The sequence below is a fragment of the Scyliorhinus torazame genome, chromosome 2 (genome assembly GCF_047496885.1).
Source record: "Scyliorhinus torazame isolate Kashiwa2021f chromosome 2, sScyTor2.1, whole genome shotgun sequence".
Lineage (NCBI taxonomy): Eukaryota > Metazoa > Chordata > Chondrichthyes > Carcharhiniformes > Scyliorhinidae > Scyliorhinus > Scyliorhinus torazame.
In genome coordinates, this window is record NC_092708.1 from 236,797,191 (window position 1) to 236,823,258 (window position 26,068).

Consider the following 26,068-nt stretch of genomic DNA (forward strand, 5'->3'; position numbering starts at 1 on the left):
GCAGTTCTCCAGCCTCTGAGTCAGAAGCTATGGGATGTAATCCCACTCCGGGATTTAGTTGCCATGGAAAGAAAGTTTATCATGCCATTAAAACAGGCTGCTGAACATAAAAAACAAACTCATACTGTGATGTTAGGGACGCAGTTCCAGGAAAATATGTATGAATGGCGATATATTTCCAAGTCAGGAAGGTGTGTGACTTTAAGCTAAATTTGTAGGTGGTGGTATTCCCATCCACATCTGTACTTTCTCTCAATTTCCTCTTCTCTATTGTCCAGTGCCCTAGTCTGGTTCCATTCCTATCTATCCAGTTTTAGCCAGAGGATCAATGACCTGCAATTACTTTTCTTTCTATACCCGCATCAATACCTCTGGAATCGTCGAAGGATTGTTTTGTGGCCCCTTCCCATTTCTCATTTGCATGCTGTCCATCAGCGACGTGATTCAATAACATGTCTGTTTCCACATGTGGGGGCAGCACGGTAGCCTTGTGGATAGCACAATTGCTTCACAGCTCCAGGGTCCCAGGTTCGATTCCGGCTTGGGTCACTGTCTGTGCGGAGTCTGCACATCCTCCCCGTGTGTGCGTGGGTTTCCTCCGGGTGCTCCGGTTTCCTCCCACAGTCCAAAGATGTGCAGGTTAGGTGGATTGGCCATGATAAATTGCCGTTAGTGTCCAAAATTGCCCTTAGTGTTGGGTGGGGTTACTGGGTTATGGGGATAGGGTGGAGGTGTTGACCTTGAGTAGGGTGCTCTTTCCAAGAGCCGGTGCAGACTTGATGGGTCGAATGGCCTCCTTCTGCACTGTAAATTCTATGATTCTATGATAATCTATGACATGTACGCTGACGCCATCAGCCGTGTCCCATAGTACCTTTCAATCCCTTCACTAACTCGAATTCAGTCATGTAACTTGTCCAATATTGAGTATTGAATGAGCAGAAGTTCCCTACATTTGGATTTGGGAAGACCTCCACCATAGTCTTTGCTCCCCTCCACAAACTCCATTTTCTAATCATACACTTCATCACTCTCCCTGGCAAGTTGTTGTCATCTTAATATATTGTTGGACTCTGAAACGAGCAATCATATTTTGATATTTTAAATAATTTGTTTATCAACAAAAGTGAATTTGCTCGATATTAACACAGCATGGTGCACTGCTTACAATTCTAATCTGCTAAATTGCTCCAGTAGGAGACCAGGTATTACATAATTGCTCGATATTCTGAATGAGCTATTTCTGCTGACTTCACTCACCACCTCAACTGTTTGGGAACCTCACCATCAATGCATTCTAGAAAATATAATACAGAATAGAGAACTAGATCAAATACTCTTAAATATTTGAAAGCTAAGCTTCAATTACTTGTCTGATTTTAAATAACAGGGATACAGATTCAAGGAAAACACACAAATAAATGTAGGACAAAATGCTAAAGGTGATCAACAAATGGGACAATGAAGCTATGGGTGAAGGTGGAAGGACGCGTTTGAAAGGGGGGACAGGTTCCTGGCATCTGATAGGTATCATAATTCTTTGCTTTCAAAGATAATTGAGATGTATCACAAGAACAGAGGGGGTAAGCAGCTGGGAGAATCAGAGCAGACAATGATCTTTTCATGCTTCGAATTTGCAACTATAGCTGCACTGTACTGCTTTTCCAGTTGACATTCCTGTAACCTGGAGTGTAATAGATGACACTTGGCAGGTAGTGGACTCATAGACTCAATTTATTTTATCTAGGTCTGAGACTATTGCCAGAGCATGGAAAATATAATTAACAGCGGAAACTAACTTTCAGCCTCAATAAGACTCCAGGTCTGAATTAACAGAACACTAAAAGACGAGTATTTTATTAGTTGCTGCCTGTACTTGCAAGAAATCGAGGCAGCCCAGAAAATGCACCAAAAGGTATTGCAATCAAAGATGACAAAAATATTAAGGAAAGATTTTCACACTCCATTTAGAATACTGCTGGCCTTCCTTCAGGGCAAATATTGTCTCTGCTTCAATTCACAAAGGCACATACATCAGTGAATGTCCACAGCAGTAAAACAAGGCCATGGTCTACAGGTTCAAGTCATTCAAAATCACAGTTTTAAAGCAAAAATGTTTCTCCTCAATTTTATTTTCTTCACAGAAATATTCACCGGTTATCCTCTGGCATTGCACACCGGGAATTGAGATCAAGTGTAATATTGAGGTCAGGCAGAGTTAGTAGAACGACAGGGGAAGATGAAAGAGAGAGTGCGAAGGAGGACAGGGGCGATGGAGAACGTAAAGAAAACTGCACAGGGAATTCATAAAAAGGAAAGGGAGAAGGGATAAAGATGTGTAGTGGTAAGAGATGGGAAGGGGGTAAAAGTAACAAAGGAAAAAGAAAGGGGAAAGAAAAAGACATAGAAGAGGATAAGAGGCAAGACTGGGGGGAACCATAAGGTGAGCAGCAAGGTGTAGGAGAGGGGCAGAGGATATCCTGTACAAAGTCAGGGGGCTGGATTCTCTGTTTTTGGGACGATGTCCCCACGCCGTCGTAAAAACTGTGAACTTTCACAGCAGAAAAACTGGTGTGAAAGGGCCATATATTCCTAGCCCTGCAGAGGGCTAGCAGTGAAACTAGCAGCTTTTACTGCAGATACGGGCCCCCGCACTTCCGGGTCAAGAGGCCGCGCATGCGCACGGCGGCAGCCTCCAGCGGCCGTGCCATGCTCCATGGTGGACTCAGACTGCTGAGTTGGACCTTAAACATAGTGCCCCCGAACGGCCACACGCCCGACCGTGACCGCCCGCCCAAATATTGCCCGGCTGAGTCTGCAGCCGCCACACTAGTATCCCGACTGGCAGGACCATGTTAGATCCATGCTGTCGGGACTTTGGCTGGTCGGGGGTGGAGAATGGCGGGGCGAGCCTCCAGCAATGGCCACAGGTAGGGGATGTGCGGCGCAGCGTCCTCGCTTTTCGGGGCATGGAGAATCTGGGAACCGGCGCTGGTCCAGATTCCATGCGGGGAAATGGATTCTCTGCGCCGGCTGCAATTTCGGCATTGAGGTGCGGAGAATCCAGTCCAGAGTGTTCCCAATGTAATATGGTGATCACCAGTTGCTCATTAGCCCCCCCGGTCTTAAGTTTCAATCTTCTGGCTCTGCACCCCAAGACTAATTTTACTCTTGCTACATGCCATGATAATTGTTTTGACAAACTGACCAGCAGCGTTTCCAGGTTCCTCTCCTGCAACTGACTGCCATTCACTTTATCCCCATTGATTGTGTGTTTTTGCCAGACTAGTTATCATACATTTGTCCCCATTAAGCAGCTTCTGCATTTATTAGTCCAATGCTTAATCGGAGGAATATGTAGCACACTTTGATTACAGCAATTTAGCTCTATTTTGCTACTACTTTCCAACATATAATCTAAAAAATAGTTGACTGACGTTGGTCTTCGTAAACCACACTAAATGTTTGTTTGCATTTGTTGCAGCTATCCTTTGCTTTCAGTGATAGAACATAGAACATAGAACAATACAGCGCAGTACAGGCCCTTCAGCCCACAATGTTGCACCGAAACAAAAGCCATCTAACCTACACTATGCCATTATCATCCATATGTTTATCCAATAAACTTTTAAATGCCCTCAATGTTGGCGAGTTCACTACTGTAGCAGGTAGGGCATTCCACGGCCTCACTACTCTTTGCGTAAAGAACCTACCTCTGACCTCTGTCCTATATCTATTACCCCTCAGTTTAAAGTTATGTCCCCTCGTGCCAGCCATATCCATCCGCGGGAGAAGGCTCTCACTGTCCACCCTATCCAACCCCCTGATCATTTTGTATGCCTCTATTAAGTCTCCTCTTAACCTTCTTCTCTCCAACGAAAACAACCTCAAGTCCATCAGCCTTTCCTCATAAGATTTTCCCTCCATACCAGGCAACATCCTAGTAAATCTCCTCTGCACCCGCTCCAAAGCCTCCACGTCCTTCCTATAATGCGGTGACCAGAACTGTACGCAATACTCCAAATGCGGCCGTACCAGAGTTCTGTACAGCTGCAACATGACCTCCCGACTCCGGAACTCAATCCCTCTACCAATAAAGGCCAACACTCCATAGGCCTTCTTCACAACCCTATCAACCTGGGTGGCAACTTTCAGGGATCTATGTACATGGACACCTAGATCCCTCTGCTCATCCACACTTTCAAGAACTTTACCATTAGCCAAATATTCCGCATTCCTGTTATTCCTTCCAAAGTGAATCACCTCACACTTCTCTACATTAAACTCCATTTGCCACCTCTCAGCCCAGCTCTGCAGCTTATCTATATCCCTCTGTAACCTGCTACATCCTTCCACACTATCGACAACACCACCGACTTCAGTATCGTCTGCAAATTTACTCACCCACCCTTCTGCGCCTTCCTCTAGGTCATTGATAAAAATGACAAACAGCAACGGCCCCAGAACAGATCCTTGTGGTACTCCACTTGTGACTGTACTCCATTCTGAACATTTCCCATCAACCACCACCCTCTGTCTTCTTTCAGCTAGCCAATTTCTGATCCACATCTCTAAATCACCCTCAATCCCCAGCCTCCGTATTTTTTGCAATAGCCTACCGTGGGGAACCTTATCAAACGCTTTGCTGAAATCCATATACACCACATCAACTGCTCTACCCTCGTCTACCTGTTCAGTCACCTTCTCAAAGAACTCAATAAGGTTTGTGAGGCATGACCTACCCTTCACAAAGCCATGCTGACTATCCCTGATCATATTATTCCTATCTAGATGATTATAAATCTTGTCTCTTATAATCCCCTCCAAGACTTTACCCACTACAGACGTGAGGCTCACCGGTCTATAGTTGCCGGGGTTGTCTCTGCTCCCCTTTTTGAACAAAGGGACCACATTTGCTGTCCTCCAGTCCTCTGGCACTATTCCTGTAGCCAATGATGACATAAAAATCAAAGCCAAAGGTCCAGCAATCTCTTCCCTGGCCTCCCAGAGAATCCTAGGATAAATCCCATCAGGTCCCGGGGACTTATCTATTTTCAGCCTGTCCAGAATTGCCAACACCTCTTCCCTACGTACCTCAATGCCATCTATTCTATTAGCCTGGGGCTCAGCATTCTCCTCCACAACATTATCTTTTTCCTGAGTGAATACTGACGAAAAATATTCATTTAGTATCTCGCCTATCTCTTCAGACTCCACACACAATTTCCCATCCCTGTCCTTGACTGATCCTACTCTTTCCCTAGTCATTCGCTTATTCCTGACATACCTATAGAAAGCTTTTGGGTTTTCCTTGATCCTTCCTGCCAAATACTTCTCATGTCCCCTCCTTGCTCGTCTTAGCTCTCTCTTTAGATCCTTCCTCGCTACCTTGTAACTATCCATCGCCCCAACCGAAACTTCACACTTCATCTTCACATAGGCCTCCTTCTTCCTCTTAACAAGAGATCCCACTTCCTTGGTAAACCACGGTTCCCTCGCTCGACGCCTTCCTCCCTGTCTGACCGGTACATACTTAATCAAGAACACGCAGTAGCTGATCCTTGAACAAGCCCCACTTATCCAGTGTGCCCAACACTTGCAGCCTACTTCTCCACCTTATCCCCCCCAAGTCACGTCTAATGGCATCATAATTGCCCTTCCCCCAGCTATAACTCTTGCCCTGCGGTGTATACTTATCCCTTTCCATCATTAACGTAAACGTCACCGAATTGTGGTCACTGTCCCCAAAGTGCTCTCCTACCTCCAAATCCAACACCTGGCCTGGTTCATTACCCAAAACCAAATCCAACGTGGCCTCGCCTCTTGTTGGCCTGTCAACATATTGTTTCAGGAAACCCTCCTGCACACACTGTACAAAAAACGACCCATCTATTGTACTCGAACTATATCTTTTCCAGTCAATATTTGGAAAGTTAAAGTCTCCCATAATAACTACCCTGTTACTTTCGCTCATATCCAGAATCATCTTCGCCATCCTTTCCTCTACATCCCTAGAACTATTAGGAGGCCTATAAAAAACTCCCAACAGGGTGACCTCTCCTTTCCTGTTTCTAACTTCAGCCCATACTACCTCGGAAGAAGAGTCCCCATCTAGCATCCTCTCCGCCACAGTAATACTGCTCTTGACTAGCAGCGCCACACCTCCCCCTCTTTTGCCTCCTTCTCTGAGCTTACTAAAACACCTAAACCCCGGAACCTGCAACATCCATTCCTGTCCCTGCTCTATCCATGTCTCCGAAATGGCCACAACATCGAAGTCCCAGGTACCAACCCATGCTGCCAGTTCCCCTACCTTGTTTCGTATACTCCTGGCATTGAAGTAGACACACTTCAAACCACCTACCTGAACACTGGCCCCCTCCTGCGACGTCAAATCTGTGCTCCTGACCTCTATACTCTCATTCTCCCTTACTCTAAAACTACAATCCAGGTTCCCATGCCCCTGCTGCATTAGTTTAAACCCCCCCAAAGAGCACTAACAAATCTCCCCCCCAGGATATTTGTGCCCCTCAGGTTCAGATGTAGACCATCCTGTCTGTAGAGGTCCCACCTTCCCCAGAAAGAGCCCCAGTTATCCAGAAATCTGAATCCCTCCCGCCTGCACCATCCCTGTAGCCACGTGTTTAAATGCTCTCTCTCCCTATTCCTCATCTCACTATCACGTGGCACGGGCAACAACCCAGAGATAACAACTCTGTTTGTTCTAGTTCTGAGCTTCCATCCTAGCTCCCTGAAAGCCTGCCTGACATCCTTGTCCCCTTTCCTACCTATGTCGTTAGTGCCAATGTGGACCACAACTTGGGGCTGCTCCCCCTCCCCCCTCAGGACCCGGAAAACACGATCCGAGACATCACGTACCCTTGCACCTGGGAGGCAACATACCAAACGTGAGTCTCTCACGCTCCCACAAAATCTCCTATCTGTGCCCCTGACTATGGAGTTAACTTCTGATTCTCTGCAGAAGACATCTCTTTTGGGCCAAACCTCTGTGAGCAAATTATAAAATTACTCATAAAAAAGATCAAAACATAACTAACATTTGCAAATATTGTTTGGTGGCGTGAATGGTTTACGGGAACCAGGATCAAAATTACATTGGTTTGGAACTAAATTGAAATTTCCACATTAAGATAAGAGTTCCACACACCCCACTTGAAAGATACATCAGGGAATTCTAAAACTTCAAACCATTTACCTGTCAAATGAATTATGAAAAATTTGATTTGTAGCTGTCATGTTGGTGGAAGGGTGAGATTTGTACATCACTGCAAAATCAGAGATGTATGCATTTCCTCATGTTCAGCAATCAGGCTAGCTGCTATTTATTTCAAGGTACAGGACTCACTTAACTGCAGAGGGTATTTGTCCACTGTCACCTGCTGTTTGTTCTTTTGCTCCTTTCAGAACAGTTGGCAGCAACTGAGCTAACAAAGGCCATTCCAATACTTGACTACCAGTAAGCATCACTCCAGGTAAATTAACCAAGCCTGGCAGGTATTTTTCCACAGGTTACGATCAGAAATAAAGATTTCCTCAAACTCTCTTCAGCAGAGCGAAACTGCGGCAGGTTCAACTTTGCCATTAGTCATAATTGTAAAATCATAAAATGACACAGCCCAGAAGGAGATCACTCAGCCATTGTGTTGGTGTAGCTCTATCCAATCAGTCTCACACCCGTCCTTTCTCTGTAAGCCAGCAAATCTTTCCTTTTCACGTACATAGAACATAGAAAATACAGCACAGAACAGGCCCTTCGGCCCACGATGTTGTGCCAAACCTTTGTCCTCGATTAATCATAGATTATCATTGAATTTACAGTGCAGAAGGAGGCCATTCGGCCATTTGAGTCTGCACCGGCTCTTGGAAAGAGCACCTTACCCAAACTCAACACCTCCACCCAACACGAAGGGCAATTTGGACAGTAAGGGCAATTTATCATTGGCCAATTCACCTAACCCGCACATCTTTGGACTGTGGGAGGAAACCGGGGCACCCGGAGGAAACCCACGCAGACACGGGGAGGACGTGCAGTCTCCGCACAGACAGTGACCCAAGCCGGAATCGAACCTGGGACCCTGGAGCTGTGAAGCAATTGCGCTATCCACAATGCTACCGTGCTGCCCTTAAGAACAAATAAATCTACACTATATCATTTTACCGTAATCCATGTACCTATCCAATAGCTGCTTGAAGGTCCCTAATGTTTCCGACTCAACTACTTCCACACTTACCCATTTGTCCGTTGAAAGTTCTCTCTCAATTTGTTTCCACTACTCTTTCTCGCAACGTATTCCAGATCGTAGCATCTTGCTTTATAAATCCATTGAATCCCTATAATGCAGAAGGAGGTCATCCGGCCCATCGAATCTGCTCAGGCCGTCCAAAAGAATACTCTACCCAAGCTCACTCCCCGACCCTGTTCCCGCAATCCCAGAACCCCACCTGACCTACACATCTTTGGACACAAAAATAAATTAGCATGCTCAATCGACCTAACCTGCACACCTTTGGAACATGGGAGGAAACTGGAGCACCCGCAGGAAACCCACACAGACAGGTGGAGTACGTGCAAACTTCAAGGCTGTAATTGAACCCTGGTACCTGGTGCTGTGAGCACCAGTGCTGACCACTGTGCCTCTGTAAATAAGTGTTTCTGCATGCATGCTGTCTATATTTCTGCATGCTGTCTATAGTTCTTTTGCCAATCACCTTATCTGTGTCATCTGACCCTTTCTACCGCTGGAACAAATTTCTCTTTATTATCTCTAACAAATTCCTTTATGATTTTGAATGCCTCTATTAAATCTCATCTTAACCTTCTCTGCTCTAAAAAGAATTCCAGCTTTGCTCGTCTTGCTACATAAATGAATCATTTTGGTACATCTCCGTTGTTCTTAAAACGTGGTGCCCAGAATTGGACACAATGCAAATAACAAATGGCTTTTCCCAACGCCATTCTCCCTGGAAACTAGCTGAGCCCGAAACTGTGATTTCCAAAGTGTTAGCATAACTTCTTTGCTTTTGTATTTCCTGTTTCTGTTCATTCAGACAAAGATTTTTTTTTTAACAGTATCAATGCATCCTTCCATCTTCTAAGATTTGTCAGCCTGAATGGAGATATTGTCAGCTATGTATAAAATCACAAGAGATGTCACACACTAAAGGGAACCCTCTGCGCACCCCATACAGTTTCAAAATATATTTGCCACAAAACAGTCTGTACTCCCATTTGACAAAATTATCAAACAGAATTTTAAGAAAACAGTAACATTGATTTACAATGGAAACAAATACTCCCATGACACATAGGAAGTACAACTTAAGAGTTGCAATGGTTAACATATAGCATGCATCCAAATCAGAGTTTGCATTGGGCTTAACTATTCAAAGTTTTGGTCAATACAATTTTCAGTTTTGTCATATAGTTAGGGTTAGGGAATTAATTTAAACATTGAAAGCTTATCTGTGATGCATGCCATCTAGTTCAGAAATATTGCTTAGACTTGATGTCGCCATCCTTTTGGTGCATTTTCTGGGCTGCCTCATATTCTTACAAGCACAGGCAGTGGCTGATGTAATCTATTAACTCTGATTCTGGACGTCATTGAAAGTTAGTTTCCGCTGTTAATTCTGTTTTCCATACTCTGAGAATAGTCTCAGACCTAGGCAAAAAGAATCTAGCCGTGACAATTTAGAGAGGTGAAATTGGGCAGTTTTTGCATTGGGGAAGCACAAGTTGTGGTCAAGCTGGACATTGAGGTTTGGAACTATAGGCTTCAATCTGAGACAGGAGTTTGGGACTGAGAAGGAATCTTCCTAACATCAAACAGGGAGAAACTGTGGATAACCCACTGCTGGATGTTAGAGTAACTTAACAACATAGCGAAAGGAGCGACAGAGATGGTGCTGTGACAACCTGATTGGGTAGATTTAAACAAGTGGTTGTGGGAAGGATGGACACAAAATTGGCAACATGTTCAGAGGAAAAGGAGGTTGGAAATGGAGAGGAGCTTGCAAGGAAAGAGCAATCTTGGCTGAGTTTTTTGAGGAATGGGTGGAAGGGAAAGAACATTACCTCAGGAGAGAAAACCATCACAATGCCTGCTAACAAGAGGGCTCTGAAAGGGAGCTCAAGGGGAATGGAGTCAAGAAAATAGATGTGGGTCTCATGAACGTGATGAACTTGAAGAAGGAAGGAGGAGAGAAATGGAAGGACAACACTAGTTGAGGACTAGAGTAGAGGGAAACCTTGGAGGAAGTTTGACTTGACGAGCAAGGTGAGGGGGATATGTGACAGAGGGTGATAGCAATCTTAGCAACAAAGAAGTCATGAGTTCCTTACACTTGTTGGTGGTGAAGATGGAGTGGGAAGGCATAGGGGTTTAAAAAGACGGTTGGGAGTGGAGAAAAGAAGCCAGGGGTATCTTTGCATTCCAAAATGACCATGGAGTTGTAAAGAATCATAGGATTGCTACAGTGCAGAGGGAGGCCATTTGGTCCATCGAGACTGCACCACTCCCCTGCCCTATCCCCGTAGCCCTACCTAACCTTTGAACATGAAGGTGCAATTTAGCATATCCAATCCATCTAACTTGCATATCTTTGGACTGCGGGAAGAAACCGGAGCACCCGGAGGAAATCCACACAGACATGGGGAGAGCATGCAAACTCAACACATTCAGCTACTCAAAGTTGGAATCGAACCCGGGTCCCTGGCACTGTGATGAAGAAGTGCTAACCACTGTGCCATTGAGTTGTGACGGGGGGAAAAAGGCTTAATGGAGCTTGATGTAGTTCAGCCTGTTGTGGTGGTGGATGTGTAAACTGTTTGTGTGCTAGAAATGTTCAAAAGTGCAGTCCTTCAACTTGAGGGAGTGAAGGTGGGAGCATACCAGGATGAATGACCAGGGCGGGAGAGGGACATCAAAGATGGAGGTGAATGAGCGATTAAAAAGATTGATGGTATCAGAATTATCGTGGTGGACAGAGGGCTGAGGGCTAAACTGTTGGAATTTGAAAGTGTCATTGTATGTGACCGCAGGGAAGTTTTTCCAAGGGGTGGAAGCAGAGGAATGTGAAGTTTGAAGGAGGAAAGGGTCGTCAGTGATAAGGAATACAAGGGAGTGATTAGAGACGGCATCGTCTATGATCAAGCTAATGGGAGTGGAGAGGCCACATGTAATGACATGGTGTAGGGATGGCCACATATATGGGGAGCAGCTTTTCCAGGAAAGGTGAGTTTAAGTGACAACAGAGGGCAAGATGGTGGGGCAATGGTAATGTCACTGGATTAATAATCCAGGCGCCCAACCTAATGCCTTGGGGACATGGGTTCAAATCCCACGATGGCAGAATTCAAATTCAATTAATAAATCTGGAATAAAAAGCTAGTCTCAGTAATGGTGACTATGAAACTGTCATCGACAGTTGTAAAAACCCACCTGGCCCATTAATCCTTTCGGGAAGGAAATCTGCCATCCTTACCAGGTCTGGACTACTGGTGAGTCCAGGCCTTCAGCAATGTGGCCGACTCTTAGCTTCCCGCCGAGATGTTCAATTAGGGGCAATTAGGGATGGGCAACCAATGCTCACTTTGTCTGTGACGTCCACATGCCATACAAGAATAAAAATGAAATCAGAAGAGAAAGGACAAGGCGAGTTGAGATAGAGATTGAAATCACCGCAGATAAGGAGGATGAGGGAGGAAAAGGAGGATAACGTAATGAGAGATTTGAGTGGGGATTGAGGAGTAAAGTAGAATTTGACCATTTTAAAGGAAAACAAAAGGGTGGAATGAGGTGAGGTGCTCATATTCCAAAGGAGCAGAAGGATAGATTTTGATTAAGATCAAGATAAGATTTGCTATATAAAGGTAAGGAGACTGCAGGAAATGGAACATCATCATCATGGTCAGCATGGTAGGATAGTGCTTAGTACTGTGGCTTCACAACTCCAGGGTCGCGGGTTCGATTCCCGGCTTGGGTCTCTGTCTGTGTGGAGGCTGTATGTTCTCCCCGTGTCTGCGTGGGTTTCCTCCAGGTGCTCCGGTTTCCTCCCACAGTCCAAAGACAGCAGGTTAGGTGGATTGGCCATGCTAAATTGCCCTTATGGTCCCCCCAAAAAAGGTTACTGGGTTACGGGGATAGGGTGGATGTGTGGGCTTAAGTGGGAAGCTCATTCCAAGGGCTGGTGCAGAGATGATGAGCCGAATGGCCTCCTTCTGCACTGCAAATTCTATGATTCTTTAATCATCTATGAGTTAAATTTCCATCAAAGCTCAGTTACCTTACTGTTTTACATTTGTATTGGAGAAATGGGAGGGTAAGTCAACAAGCAAAAAAGCATTGCGAGGGCTCTGTCTCCTGACGGCTTGCCTGGCAGTCTCATTAGGGAATACTGCAGGAGATGAGGGACACTAATGGGGACATGTGTTGGGGAGAACTGGTGGGCGCAGGAGAACAAAATGAAGAACATGTAAGTATTTTTTTCTTATGCGGATGGGGAATTGATCTTCAAGCTTCCGTGGATGCTGAAGATTTGAGGAAGAATACTTAATTGGCTCCAATGTGTTCCACTGCCCTCATTGCATGGACCAGGTTTTTCCTCATTTCGAATGGCAGCCACTCCACCTTCTGAACCAAAGTAAAATATCAACACAGGAGATTATACAGATAGCAGAAATATTAAAATAAATGTTGCGTATGCATTCTCAGTCTACACCAGTTTTGAATGGTTGTTCTCAATTTATTCATCTGCCAAATACATTATTCTGTCTATAAAAAAAAAAGAAAATCAGGGGTCACGATGTGAGCATGGGAATAGTTGTGTTTTCGTGAGCTCTGGCTCTGCTCATCTTTTAATCCGTTTTTCATCCTTTTGTACATTTCTTTTTTGTCTTTTCTTGGTTTACATAGTTTCCACTATGTCTTGTTGGTCAGTGTTTCGGTATGATAAAGCTGAGGTAGAATGTTTAAATCCTCGCTTATTCGTTGTCACTGGAGTAGGGATGGGGGCCTGCCTACAGTGATGCTGTTCTGATTGGAAATCTCGGCTCTGAGGTACAGGTCATCAAGGCCCAATTTCAAGAATAGCGGGTGTTTTTATAGAGGCAATGGAGGCGCACAGGGAGGTTCCTGCAATATAGAGAGCACAATCTCCGTACAGTTTGACTTAGACCATAGGTTCCTGCTGCATGGCCTGTTGTCCATCCTGATAGAGTTGGGATAAGGAGAAGGGGAACAGGAGAGGAGTGCTGCAGAGCCCAGTTCCCGAGGTGAGGGGGTGGAGAGGTTCCCAGCTGAGTTCGAGAATTGGGTGCCATGTTTTGGGAATCTCGATCTGGAGGCTGGGCTAATTAGATTTGAGGGAGCACATTTAATCCTATCTTGGAGACCTGGGGGTTGGTGTGGCCTTCTAGCCACTGGTCCTGTGTTGTCCAATTCCAGATGTCGGTCCTGAGGGGTTTGAGATGGTCGAACCAGTCAAATAATTCCACCAAGCCCCCCCCCCCCCCCCCCGCCGGCCAGAGCCGTGAATGTTGACCTTCTGGATTCTGGTGAGACGGCATGGTGAAAGTAATGCTGTATCATGTTTTGTTTGTCGAAATCCTTGAGGGATCCTGATGAGTGTCCATTGATCCTGATCCTACTTTATCCTTGATTGTGATCTTCTTTGTGCTCCACTGGAGAAGGAGTTCCTATCCTGAGGACTGCCTTGCATTTCTGTGTCTCGGTTATTATCCTGGACTTCGCTCCTTGTTGATCATGTTGTTGCCTGCTTGATGTTGTCAATTTTTTCCCCGTTTACAGGGAAGTGAATAATGTGGATGTGAGGCCTTCACCTTTGATTATCCTGATTTAACAAGTTCATATCATGTTGAGTCGCATGTTGAATATGGGCTTTCTGCACAATCTTTTTTCTTTATCCTAAATATATTTCGATCTTATATGGTTTGACAATCCTTCTGGTGGGGGGAGGGGGTGGTTTTTGTGACTTCCCCTACCCTGCCTAGAAGAAAGATGAGCAGAGCCGGGCCGGGGGGAGGGCGGGAGTTGGTCAGGTTAGTTTGTCCTCGCTGGGATCAAGGAAGGTCCCCTCCCCCATTTAGAGTTAACCCAGTTTCCGTTTGTTTTCCTTTTTCTCCTTGGATTAACTCCAATCCAAATCATCAGCACGTTTATCTTTTTAAGCCCAGGCTGTTTGTTATCCTGATGATGAATTAACTATATTTGTCTCTTATCTTTTATTAGGGTTGAGCCAGTCTTTTCTCCTGAGACGGGTCTCTCTTTCTGTCTGTTTTCGTTACTGTTAGAGCTTTTCTGAGGACATGGGTGACCCTGAGTAGTCCTTATGGGACAATAGTTTTGTGATTCGGCTGGGTGCCAAAAATGTGGGTGCCTTGATAGTTCCTTTTCCTCGGTGCTGGGGTCCCCCATTGGTTGGGCGCCAATTTGTATGTCCCTTCTTCTTCCCGAATACGAGGAGAAGTGCCTTGTTCTGATTAGGATTGGGCTGGTGCAACCTCGGTCGGGTATAAGGGTTGGGATTTTGTGGAAACTCCTGGGATTTGAATCTCCTGAGTCTCTTAGGATGGCACTGGGTTGGGCCAAAGCTGGCACCAGGATCAGTATCCTGCTGTATCCAGGAAATAGCGGCATCCTCTTTTGGGGCATCCTTAGGGGGTGCCTGGTATGGCTGGATCGGGCACTGGATGAGTAATGACTTTGGGATGGGCTGAACGTTGTACCCAAGGGCTATCCTTTTCTTTCTCCCCGGGGTACGAGCGAGGTCCCTCTGTTCAGTTGGCAGGCTCTTGTTAATTTTTACATACCTTGGGCGGTAGTCGGGATATTTATCATCCGAATAATTAGTTCTGATAGTTCTTGGTCTTTCTCCTCCTTTTTCTTTCTTCTGAGGAACCTAGGGGTGGGGCTTCCGTTGAGTCCTTCTCTTTGTTCTTGCTTTTCGGATGAGATGTTAAGATGGCGGGTCTCAGTACCATGATCAAATGACCGGGCCTTTTTGGCAGGTGGTCTTCTGGTAGTTTTACCCCTGAGTTGTTGTTGGGTGGGTTCCATGGTGCTGTGGGGAGGGGGTCGGTTTGAAGGGGGGAGGGGTGCCCTGTCAGCTGGGGTGTTCCCCTTTCCCAGTTGGTATCTGTTGACATCCTCTTGGCCTTGTGCCTTATGGCTGCTCTGGTACCCCCTGAGGGGATGTATTGTTGTTCATTGCTTGCTTCCCTTGGACATGAGGCCCGACGGGCAGGGTTGGCTGTTAGGGCTTTGCTTGCTGATTATTCTTACTCTTTAATCATTTCTTAATTTTCTATAGGAGACCCGGGATTTGAGGTCTAGTGTCTGATACCTGAGAATTCCTTGGATGCGAGGTGCTCGGCCCTCATTGTCTTCTTGCTGTGTGATGGTTGTCTGCTCTGCCCTGGGCCTGGATGGGAATTTGATTACGTTGTGAATGTCAGTGTAATTCCCCCAAAGCTCTGGGGTTCTCGGGGTTTTTTATTCCTCTCTTTTTTCCATTTTAAAACTGTGGGTACAATGAGTTCCTGTGTTACTGACTGTACTCTGCTTCTTGCAGACGGATCTTGTATCCATGGAGGGTGACTTTGGGGATTTTCTCTCCACCTCATCCGGTCTTATTTGTTCCTATGTTGACAATGACTTTTGTTATGTGCTATACCTGTTTTGCATTAATACCTGTAGCTTTTTTTCTCCTTTTGCTTTGTTTTGATGTGATCACTGTGAAAACTTGAAAATATCAATAAAAATGCATTAAAAAAAAAATTCTCTTCATGTTCTTTTTTAAAATATTTTTTATTCTCCTCCTTTTTCACATTTTCTCCCACATTTACACCCAACAATAAACAATAATCAGTAACAAATATGTCAATCCCCATATCAATAACAACGATCCCATCCTCCCACCAAACCCCAAACATTAGCCCGCATGTTAACATAAAACAAATGACAAAAAGGAATCAGGAATCACCGTTAGTCACCATTAACACACTTACAGTCCATCTCCCCCCAACCCTCCCAGCCCCCTCCCCTAATGTTCGATGTGATCCAATTCTCAAAAGTGCATAATGAATAACGCCCATGAATTGTAGAACCCCTCCATCCTTCCCCTCAGTTCAAATTTGACTTTTTCAAGTGTCAAGAATTCCAGATCCCCCCACCACGTTAGGGCACAGAGTGGAGAGGTTGATCTCCACCCTAACAGGATCCACCTTCGGGCGATCAATGAGGCGAAGGCTACAACATCTGCTTCTGCGCCAGTTTCCAATCCCGGCTGGTCCGAAACCCGAATATGGCCACCCGAGGGCCCGGGTCCAGTTTCATGTGCACCACTTTAGAGATGACCCTAAACACCTCCTTCCAGTAATCCTCCAGCTTTGGACAGGACCAAAACATATGAATGTGGTTTGAGGGGTGCCCCCATAGCGCTCACACACATCTTCTACCCCCTCAAAGAGCCGGCTCATCCTCGCCCTTGTAAGGTGAGCTCTATACACCACCTTCAGCTGTATCAGCCCCAGCCTTGCACACGAGGTGGAGGCATTCACCCTCTAGAGCACCTCACACCAGAACCCCTCCTTCATACCCTCTCCCAACTCTTCCTCCTACTTTGCCTTGATCCCTTCTAGCGGTGCCTTCTCCTCTTCCAAAATAGCCCCGTAAACCGCCGATACTACCCCCTTCTCCAGTTCCCCTGTCGTCAGCACCTCCTCCAGCAATGTGGAAGCTGGCTCTACTGGGAAGCTCTGTATCTCCTTTCTGGCAAAGTCTCAAACCTGCATGTATCCTAAATATTTCCCCCTGCTCCAGCCCACACTTCGCTCCCAGCTCCTTCAATCCCTCAAAACAACCCCCAAGAAACAAATCTTTTAGTGTCCTAATTCCTTTCTCCACCCATCTCCGAAAATTTCCATCCCATTCCCTGGCTCAAATCTATGGTTCCCCCGAATCGGCATTTCCCTTGACCCTGCCCCCAACCCAAAGTGCTGTCGAAACTGCCTCCAAATTCTCAACAAAGCTATTACTACCGGACTCCCTGAGTATCTCCCTGGGGCCTTTGGGAGCGGCGCTGTCGCTAGCGCCTTCAATCCCGACCCCCTACCCAAACTCTCCTCCATTCTGACCCATTGGGAGTCAACCCCTCTGACCCAGCTCCGTACCTTAGCCTCCCCGAACAGGCGCCGGAATGTGGCGACTAGGGGCTTTTCACAATAACTTCATTTGAAGCCTACTTGTGACAATAAGCGATTTTCATTTCATTTAATTTCAGTAATAATACATCAGGTTGGGAAGGCCCAAACCCCCTTCCTGCCTTCCTCTCTGTAGTAGCACCTTTTTAATTCTGGCCACCTTCCTTCCCCATACGAACGAGGTAATCACCTCTTCAATCTCTCTAAAAAATGCCTTTGGCAGGAAAATCGGCAGGCATTGAAAAATAAACAGGAATCGCGGCAGCACATTCATTTTAACTGCCTGTACCCGACCCGCCAGTGACAGTGGGAAACTCTCTTCATGTTCAAATCAATGATCAGTTTATGAGCTTTTTTGAGTCAGGATCTTTAGATTTGGGAAAAAGAAACTAATTGTTCAGGACATGCTCCAAAAATGGGGACCAATGCGAGCAGCAAACAGTCCATGCTCACAAATGGCAGAGGCCAGCAGCAACGTGGGGCTCCAGCTCTGCTCTCTACCAAGAAGGTAGCTTAAATAAAGGAAAGCATCTTTCCTGTTCCAGTTTAAGTTTCCCCCCTTACTTTCAGCAGCTATCTTCACAGCCACCTTGAGTGAAAATGCCAATTTTCTGCCAGATTGTCATAAAAATTGTGTGCTTATAGACTTGCAGACACAGGACATTGGTTGGAAGAAGCCAAGTAGTAATTTCAAGTGAAGCATTACTGCCAGTAGAGACAATCTCCATTCCATTATTCTGGTGCAATTGAACCCCCAAAGATGAAAGAACACTGAACAAAACTAGCCCCAAGGTGATTTACCAAAATACTCAATGGTGGGACATTCATGCAGGGAGAATGGAATAAGGAAGTAAAAGCGTTTTTAAGGCAAGAATGATTTCTTCAGCAGTATATGAATGAAAATGCATTACCATTTATCTGGACACATAAAGCAAGCATGTTGTGTTTAAAAGCATTCGTTGCTGTTAAAAACTGAGTGGAATTGAATAATATTCACTTTCGACAAACGTCACATTTCAGAAACAAGTAGTTTTCTCCTGGTTTGAACTCAGACCTAGACCTAAGTTGCAAATATTTTATGAGGCCGTTACCGGGATTAAAATAATGTTTAATAACTTTATGGAATACCACATTTTAAAATACAGAGAAGGAGAAATCGGATTTCTAGCTGAAACCTCCGGCATCTTGCCTGTGCTAAATACAGCAGTGGGTATTAGTTGAACAAAACCAGGAATTATAAGCATCAACTGGGCACCCTGACACAGCTTGCCCATTTTCTCTGGATGCAGTCTGACTAGCTTTGGCACTCAGCAGACCTCAGTTAGGCCATTAGTGGCAAAGGAAAGATGAGCCAGCTGCAACCTGCAGTTTATTTATGAAGCCAGAAGGAATTACCCTGCTTCTTTTGGTTCCACAGAAATATAGCTTTTTACAATGTTTGGTGAGCATTTCTTTAATAGATGCCACCTTCCTGAATTTCACTTTGGGTTCCTACAGTAGTTTATGTCTGATTTAGAGAATCATGATTTGATTCCCACTGCACATAAGGAATGCTGCACTGTTGGAGATACCACCTTTTTGATTAGATGTTAAATTGAGGCCCTTGTTAAAGTCCAGATAGGTGAAGGATGAATCCAAAGCCAGTCTTTACTTGGGATATATTTATTCACATAACAGTTGTATATCTGCTGACTCTATTCTACTCTTGTGTCAATAGGTTTCTCTTTATATGTGCTCAAGTAAAAGCAAGTAAAGTCGCCATAGTCCCAGATGTTTATAGGCTGCTTTCCCCTTTGAGGGGGAGAGCTGACTGGTGGTGCTTTAATCCAACGAGGGGCGAGGGGCAAGGTTGAGAAGGCAGAGCCTTAATGAACAACCTCTGTCGGTATGGGAATTGTACCTGCGCTGTTGGCCTCGCCCTGCATCACAAACCAGCTGTCCAGCAAACTGAGCTGAACTGGCTCCCATGTGCTCAAGTAACCTCCCAGCTGTATGTTCTTAATTTCAATTAACAGCCCTGTTTGTCCTCTCAGATGGATACAAAATATCCCTTGTCCTTATTTCAAAAGAAGAACAAGGTAGTTCGCCCCAATGTCTTGTTCTTTTTTTAACCCCACCCAACATCACAAAAATAGATAATCTGGTCATTAGTAAATGACTGCTTGTGTATCCAGCTTGTTTATGGGTCACCTATGAAGAGTGGCAATTTTACTTCGAGTCGTCGGATGAAGCAATGGACTTTGTGAAAAGCAACGGTCTAGGTAGAGGCTGCGGTGACTGATCTTTGCTGTAGGGATTCTGATAAACTTGTTCTTACTTTTGCACTACATGAGAAATGCCTTTTGTAACATTCTTTTGGGCTGTTGCTAAGTTTTGTCAGTTAACTTTATACTGGTGGGGGAAGGGTGGGTGAATCTTTGATGTTTTCTCTTTGGATGTGTTTGGGTGGAAACGTGCCTTTCGAATAGGTATGTCCGAGCGGGGGGAGGGGGAGGGAACAATAGGAGGTAAGATGTCTGGCGCCATGGGGGGAATCACCAAGCCAGCTAAAGGGATTACAAAATCCCTTTGTAACACTAGTTTAAATTCCATTTGCTTTCCTGAGTGCTAGCAGGACCATCATGCTAACTTTCTGTGATTCATGTACAAGGTCAACTGGGTCTTTCTGAATGCAAACATTTCTCACCATTCAAGAAATATTCAGCTTTTTTCCCCCTACTAAAGTGGATACTTCTACTTTTTGCCACCTTGCATTTCAACTGCCAGATTCTTGCAGGGCAAACACTCCCCCAACCAACGGCCTCTTTGCATTCTCCTCAGCGCTTACTTTGCCACCTAACTTTGTCTCATTTGTAAACTTGGATACATTATGCTCAGTCTCCTCACTATCTACATTACAATAGAAACTACACTTCGAAAAGCACTTCACTGCTTGAAAAGCGTTTAATGTGATTCCCGACATCATGAAAGGTGCTGTATAAACGCAAGTCTGTCTTCTTTTATTTGGACCTCAATTTAGATATGCTAGGAGTCTGACCCCTATTTCTAGTGGTTGTGCTAAAAAGGTGCCGGTTCCAAAATGAGAAACCTCCAGAGTAGTTGAGAAGTAGGAAGGTTGTCACTTAGGGTTGCCAACTGTGATTAAATGAATTCCCGGAGGTTTCATCACATGACTTACCCCCACACTCCAACCATTAGTTGTCCAACACATCCATCCTTGTGATGCACGGCTTTCCTATGCCAGCTGGAACGCAACAAGACTCATTATCCAATTGGATGATGCTTGACTATCAGCCAAAGAGCTTTTTTTTTTCAATTTTCTATATTTTAATTTCCGGTAAAAAGTAAAACTCAAAGAAAATGAAGGAAAAAATATCTGCTGTTTTAATAACCCGATGATTTTTCTCAAGGGCTGCGCTGCTCCAGGCCAGTCCTGGGAGGTTGGCAGCCCTAATTTCTTCCTCAAAATTTCATTCACTTTGCTAGGATAAAGAAAATCGTATCGCAATTGTATAGCATTTGTGCAGTTCCTTTCCTCACCTCAGGATCTCCTAAAGCACGTCACAGCCAATTAACTGTTCCTGACGTATAGCCACTGTTGTACTGAAGGAAAACGCAGTAGTCAAAGCAAGGTCCCATAAAATGAAGTATAATGACCCGATATGCTGATTTTTTTGGGTGTTGCTGGTTGCAGGGGTAGATGTTGGGCAGGGAATCAGATCAACTCTCATGTCCTTCTTTGAATAGACCTATGAGATTTCAGACATCCAACTGACAGTGAAACAGGATCATAGAATCATGTAATTTACAGTGCAGAAGGAGGCCATTCGGCGTATCGAGTCTGCACCGGTCCTTGGGAAGAGCGCCCTGCCTAAGCCCACACCCCCACCCTATCCCCATAACCCAGTAACCCCACCCAACCTTTTTGGACACTAAGGGGCAATTTAGCAAGGCCAATCCACCTATCCTGCACATCTTTGGATTGTGGGAGGAAACCGGAGCATCCGGAGGAAACCCACGCAGACATGGGGAGAACGTGCAGATTCTGTGCAGTCAGTGATCCAAGCTGGGAATCGAACCTGGGACCCTGGAGCTGTGAAGCAACTGTGCTATCCACTGTGCTACCGTGCTGCCCCTGATTTTTTTTTTTACAATCATCAAAAGTATTGACTTCCTCCCTAGGTTTCCACTGCTTCCTCCATAACTACTTCTTCCTGCACTGAGGCTGGTCATGATCACTTGCTTCCTGGACAGCATAGCTGGGGTTACAAACTCATCTCTTGTACACTATGGAGCACTCCAGTGAGGTAGGCCAACTATGCCCTAATCTTAATTTAGAAACCCCAACCTACATCCAAACCACATGTAATGACAATTATGGTGGTGATCCCGTTACATGCACAGGTTCGATATGCTACCTGAGACTTAGACATTCATGTGTTGTAATAGTTCGTTCAGGATAATTTCACATAAAATGGGACCACTGTTGAGACAACAGGATCTTGTACTTAATGCCTCATTGATACAACAATGAAGTGGGAGAGAAGCTCATTTGCGCATGTAGAGTAACGTTGATCCCTCGGGCAGGCATATCAATAAGCAATATTGAACGGCAACGTACGTCCACTTAATTTATGTAAATGACTTTCCCTCCCAGGATTTCTTATTTTTTAAATAAATTTAGAGTGCCCAATTATTTATTTATTTTTTTTCTAATTAAGGGGTAATTTAGGGTGGCCAATCCACCTAACCCGCACATCTTTTGTGCTATGGGGGCTAAACCCACGCAAACACAGGAAGAATGTGCAAACTCCACACGGACAGTGACCCAGAGCCGGGATCGAACCTGGGACCTCGGCGCCATGAGGCAGCAGTGCTAACCCACTGCGCCACTGTGCTGCGCCCCCCCTCCTCCCAGGATTTCTAACAGTGAAGCATACCCTCAGTAAATATCCATCTTCTAACATATTAACTGGTGAGCCAAGTTTTTTAAAATTTAAGAATTTTGTACTTCTTTGAAAGAGATAAGTTTATCTTAAGTTATTATTCAATATGCCTGACAGATGCAAGTTTATTTTCTTTACTCCTTCAATTTTCACTCTCTTCTGAATACGATGAATCATTTGGAATACCGCTGTCCCAGGTTCGATCCCGGCTCTGGGTCACTGTCCGTGTGGAGCATTCACAAACAGCTGAGCAGTTCTGCACAAAATTCCCCAATAATTCATCGGCTATTCAGGTTCTCTTCTCAATATCAGCCACTCCCAAGGATCATATTTTTGATACATTCGCTTACCAGCTGTTTGAAGTGCTGTAAGCTTTGAGCCACATTTTGTTCAGCAAGCCAGTTCAGGAGTGAATGAATGCAACATTTAAAAAAAATTACACTACAAACGCAGATATTAAGAGTGGCTGAGTGGAGAAGCTACTTAATGATTTTAAAAATAAAATACTGTAGACGCTGGAAATGTGAAGTAAATCAAAAAGTACAGAAAACACTCAGGAGGTCTGGCAGTACCTGTGGCGAGAGAAGAAGAGGCCACATTTCGAGTCTTCAAAACTTGAGTTTTCAACTTGAAACAGTAACTCTTTTTCTCTCTTCACAGATGTGGCCAGGCCAACGTAATGATTTGTTTTGAAGAGCAGGTGACTGTAAAGCAGCGTTGCCCACTTTGGGGATTGGTAATAATGAACAGTTGATTACAGTGATCATTTAGACACTTTGTCAAACCCTTTTCCTCCAGCACTTTGCTCTTCAAGCTCACAAATTCTATGGCCGAGATCAAATTAAACATTTAATGGCAACACTGCCCCAACAATTATATGTTTTTAAGATTCTAATTGAAGTTTCATTTTTTGCTTGAATATTTTGTGACAATGCTATAAATGTAAATGAATATATCCAGTGTCAATAATTGTGTCATCAGCAAAACATGACTTGTTGCTTCAGTTCTTCCAACTATTTCAGTTCTATTCTTTCAAAATAACTTTATATATTTGCTCTGTCAATAAAAACAGGCACAGAGACCTATACTTACACCACAGATTATGCTCTAAGAGTTTTGACTCAGTGGAATGGGAGAATAGTTAAAGTGCCTACTTCTGAAGTATTCATCCTGTAATGAGTTGTACACAAGACAAAACTGCATTTTCCCCCTGATTCAGTGTCCTAATGAAATCAGAGGACATTGTGAACACTGTATCTCCTGCCAATGCAAGGTGGATGTGTAAGATGGCTGCTAATACCAGGCTGTGCGTACACCCTGATCTGCTTATGCGTAGCGATCCAATGACATCACACCTGGGGTCAAACATTAAAACTGCACATGTGCGGCATTGGCAACAAACGCAGCCTGTTACAAAAGTCCTGGTCAACAAGAATTGAGCAACAAAGTGTTGAACATAATTGTGTATTTCTCCTGATATATGATTGTATGCCTCCAAGTGCTTAACTGAGTCCATTTGCTTCATGATGGTTGCGCCCTGTTGTGAATTATTTTTCCTTCCTTTGCTTGCTGCTAAACTGAAGTTCAAATCCTCCAAAGGATCACCATTGCAGTGTGAAACTTCCAATAATCAAAAGAAACCTCAAGGGAATGGCCAAATGGGGCTGCAATCATATGTTGAAAGCAATAGCAATCCACTTTATCCAGCAGCATAACCAATTCATCAATAAACTTGCCGTTTGGAAAGTCGCTCTAAGACTTAGAAATTATGTGAACACTTTTAATTATTTGCAACATCGTGCTAAAACAATTACATTTTTAATAGTTGAGGGTGTTAACAACTTTGTTAAATGTTTTGTGCAGTGCATATTATGATGTGCTACTTATGTTGCGCTGGAAGTTTCAAATGAAGCACAAGGTTCAAATGCAAAATAAAATTCATGAAAATTCCCTGAAATATGGATTAGGCCACTGCGGCCTAATGTTGTCAAAATGGCTGAAATCAATTTGGTGCTGAAATTGTTAAAACTTTGCATGACAGCAACATATACATATGCATACAACCTTTCCCATCCCCTCATTCTCTGGAAGGTTTGCTGCTCTCTGACTGACAACATGCACCACAGATGGATATGACAGATAATTGTAATTGTGAGCCAATCTTCCAAAGTGACCCACAATATTTCTTTAGAGGAAGGAAGGAAAAATCCCTGCAGGGAGGGTTGCTTCTCCACAAATCCAAGAACTGGTTTTACAGAAACACTGCCTGAAGCTAGAGGTTTGATTTTTAGTCGAGACATAAGTGCAAGATTTTAAAAAAGCAGTGAAAATACCTTTAAATGTGAAATAAAGTCTTCCTAATCTGTCAACACAGAAGCTACAGATCCTGCTACTGGCTCTGCAACATTGCCCCTGCCTCAGCTCAGCTGAAACATTTGTTGCCTCTAGACTTATTATTCCAATGCACTGCTGGCTGGCCTCAGGCCCTTCATAAACTTGACGTCGGCTAAAACATTGCTGCGTGTGTCCTAACTCGCACCTTCTGGTTCATCCCTGTGCTTGTTGACCTCCAGTGGCTCTTGTTGGAGTAGTGCCAGGCAATGACTATCCCCAACAAGGGAAAATTGAACCATTGCCTCATGATATTCAATGGCATCACCATCACTTTCAGTATCTATTGACCGGAAACTGAACTATACTAGCCATATAAACACTGTGGCTACCTGAGCAAGTCCAGGAGTCCTGTGGCGAGTAACTCACCTCCTGACTTCCCAAATCCTGTCCACTATCTACAGGGAACAAGTCAGGAATGTGATGGAATAAACTCTGCTTGCCTGGATGAGTGCAACTCCAACAACACTTTGACACCATCCAAGACAAAGCAGCTCACTTGATTGCTACCCCTTCTACAAACATTCAATCCTTCCACCACCAATGAACAGTGGCAGCCGTGTGTATCATCTACAAGATGCACTGCAGGAACTCACCAAGGTTCCTTCTAAACCCACGACCACTACTACCTAGAAGGTCAAGAGCAGCAGACACATGGGGACAGAGCCACCTGGAGGTTCCCCTCCAAGTCACTCATCATTCTGACTTGGAAACATATTGCTGTTCCTTCACTGTTGCTGGGTCAAAATCCTGGAACTCCTGCCCTAACAGCACTGTGGGTGTACCTACACTTCACAGTTCAAGAAGGCAGCTCACCACCACCATCTCAAGGATAATTATGAGTGGGTAATAAATGCTGGCTTAACAGCAACGCCCACATCCTGTAAATGAATATGTAATGATTTTAAAATTCTCAACCTTGTTTTCAAATCCTTCTGTGACCTCACCCCTCTCAATCTTTGTACTCTGCTCCAACTGCATAACCCTCTAAGATTTCAGCTCTTAACTAATCCTGACCTCCCCGATTTTAACCGCACCACCGTTGTTGGTCATGCCTTTAGTTGCCTCGACCCCAAGCTCTGGAATTCCCTCCCTTCACCTCTCCACCATGCATTTCTCCTTTAACTCCTTAAACCCATTTCTGCGACCAAACGTTTGGTCACCTGACCTAATATCTCCTTATGTGGCTCGGTTCTTATTTTGTTTTATAATATTCCTGTGAAGTGCTATGTTATTGCTTTAAAGATGCTATATAAATATAAATTGTTGTTAAAGTGCTTCATGCCCTTGCAAGTACTGGAGGAATTTTTGATGCCTACAGTTTAGAAACATGTGGAAGTGAAAAATACCTTTGGCTAAATTTTACAAGGTTGGTTGAGCCTTTGTCCTTTGTGGAAGTCTGCTGATTAGACATGAATGGAGAGGGTGAGGATATGCTTTCTTTGGATTTTTAAGATTTGTTTTTGGTAGCTTTGGCTGAAGAGCTTCG

At 44.5% G+C, this 26,068-nt stretch overlaps 1 protein-coding gene and 1 long non-coding RNA gene across 17 annotated transcripts in view; one reads left to right on the top strand and one right to left on the bottom strand.

Moving 5' to 3' along the window:
- The window catches only part of LOC140396543 (gephyrin), a 799,798-nt gene that overhangs the window by 299,404 nt on the left and 474,326 nt on the right, over positions 1–26,068 (bottom strand). The window lies entirely within an intron of this gene.
- On the top strand, positions 2,692–15,818 carry LOC140396612 (uncharacterized). Its single transcript, XR_011936580.1, has 2 exons — positions 2,692–2,930; positions 15,352–15,818. It is a non-coding gene; the product is annotated as an uncharacterized lncRNA (long non-coding RNA).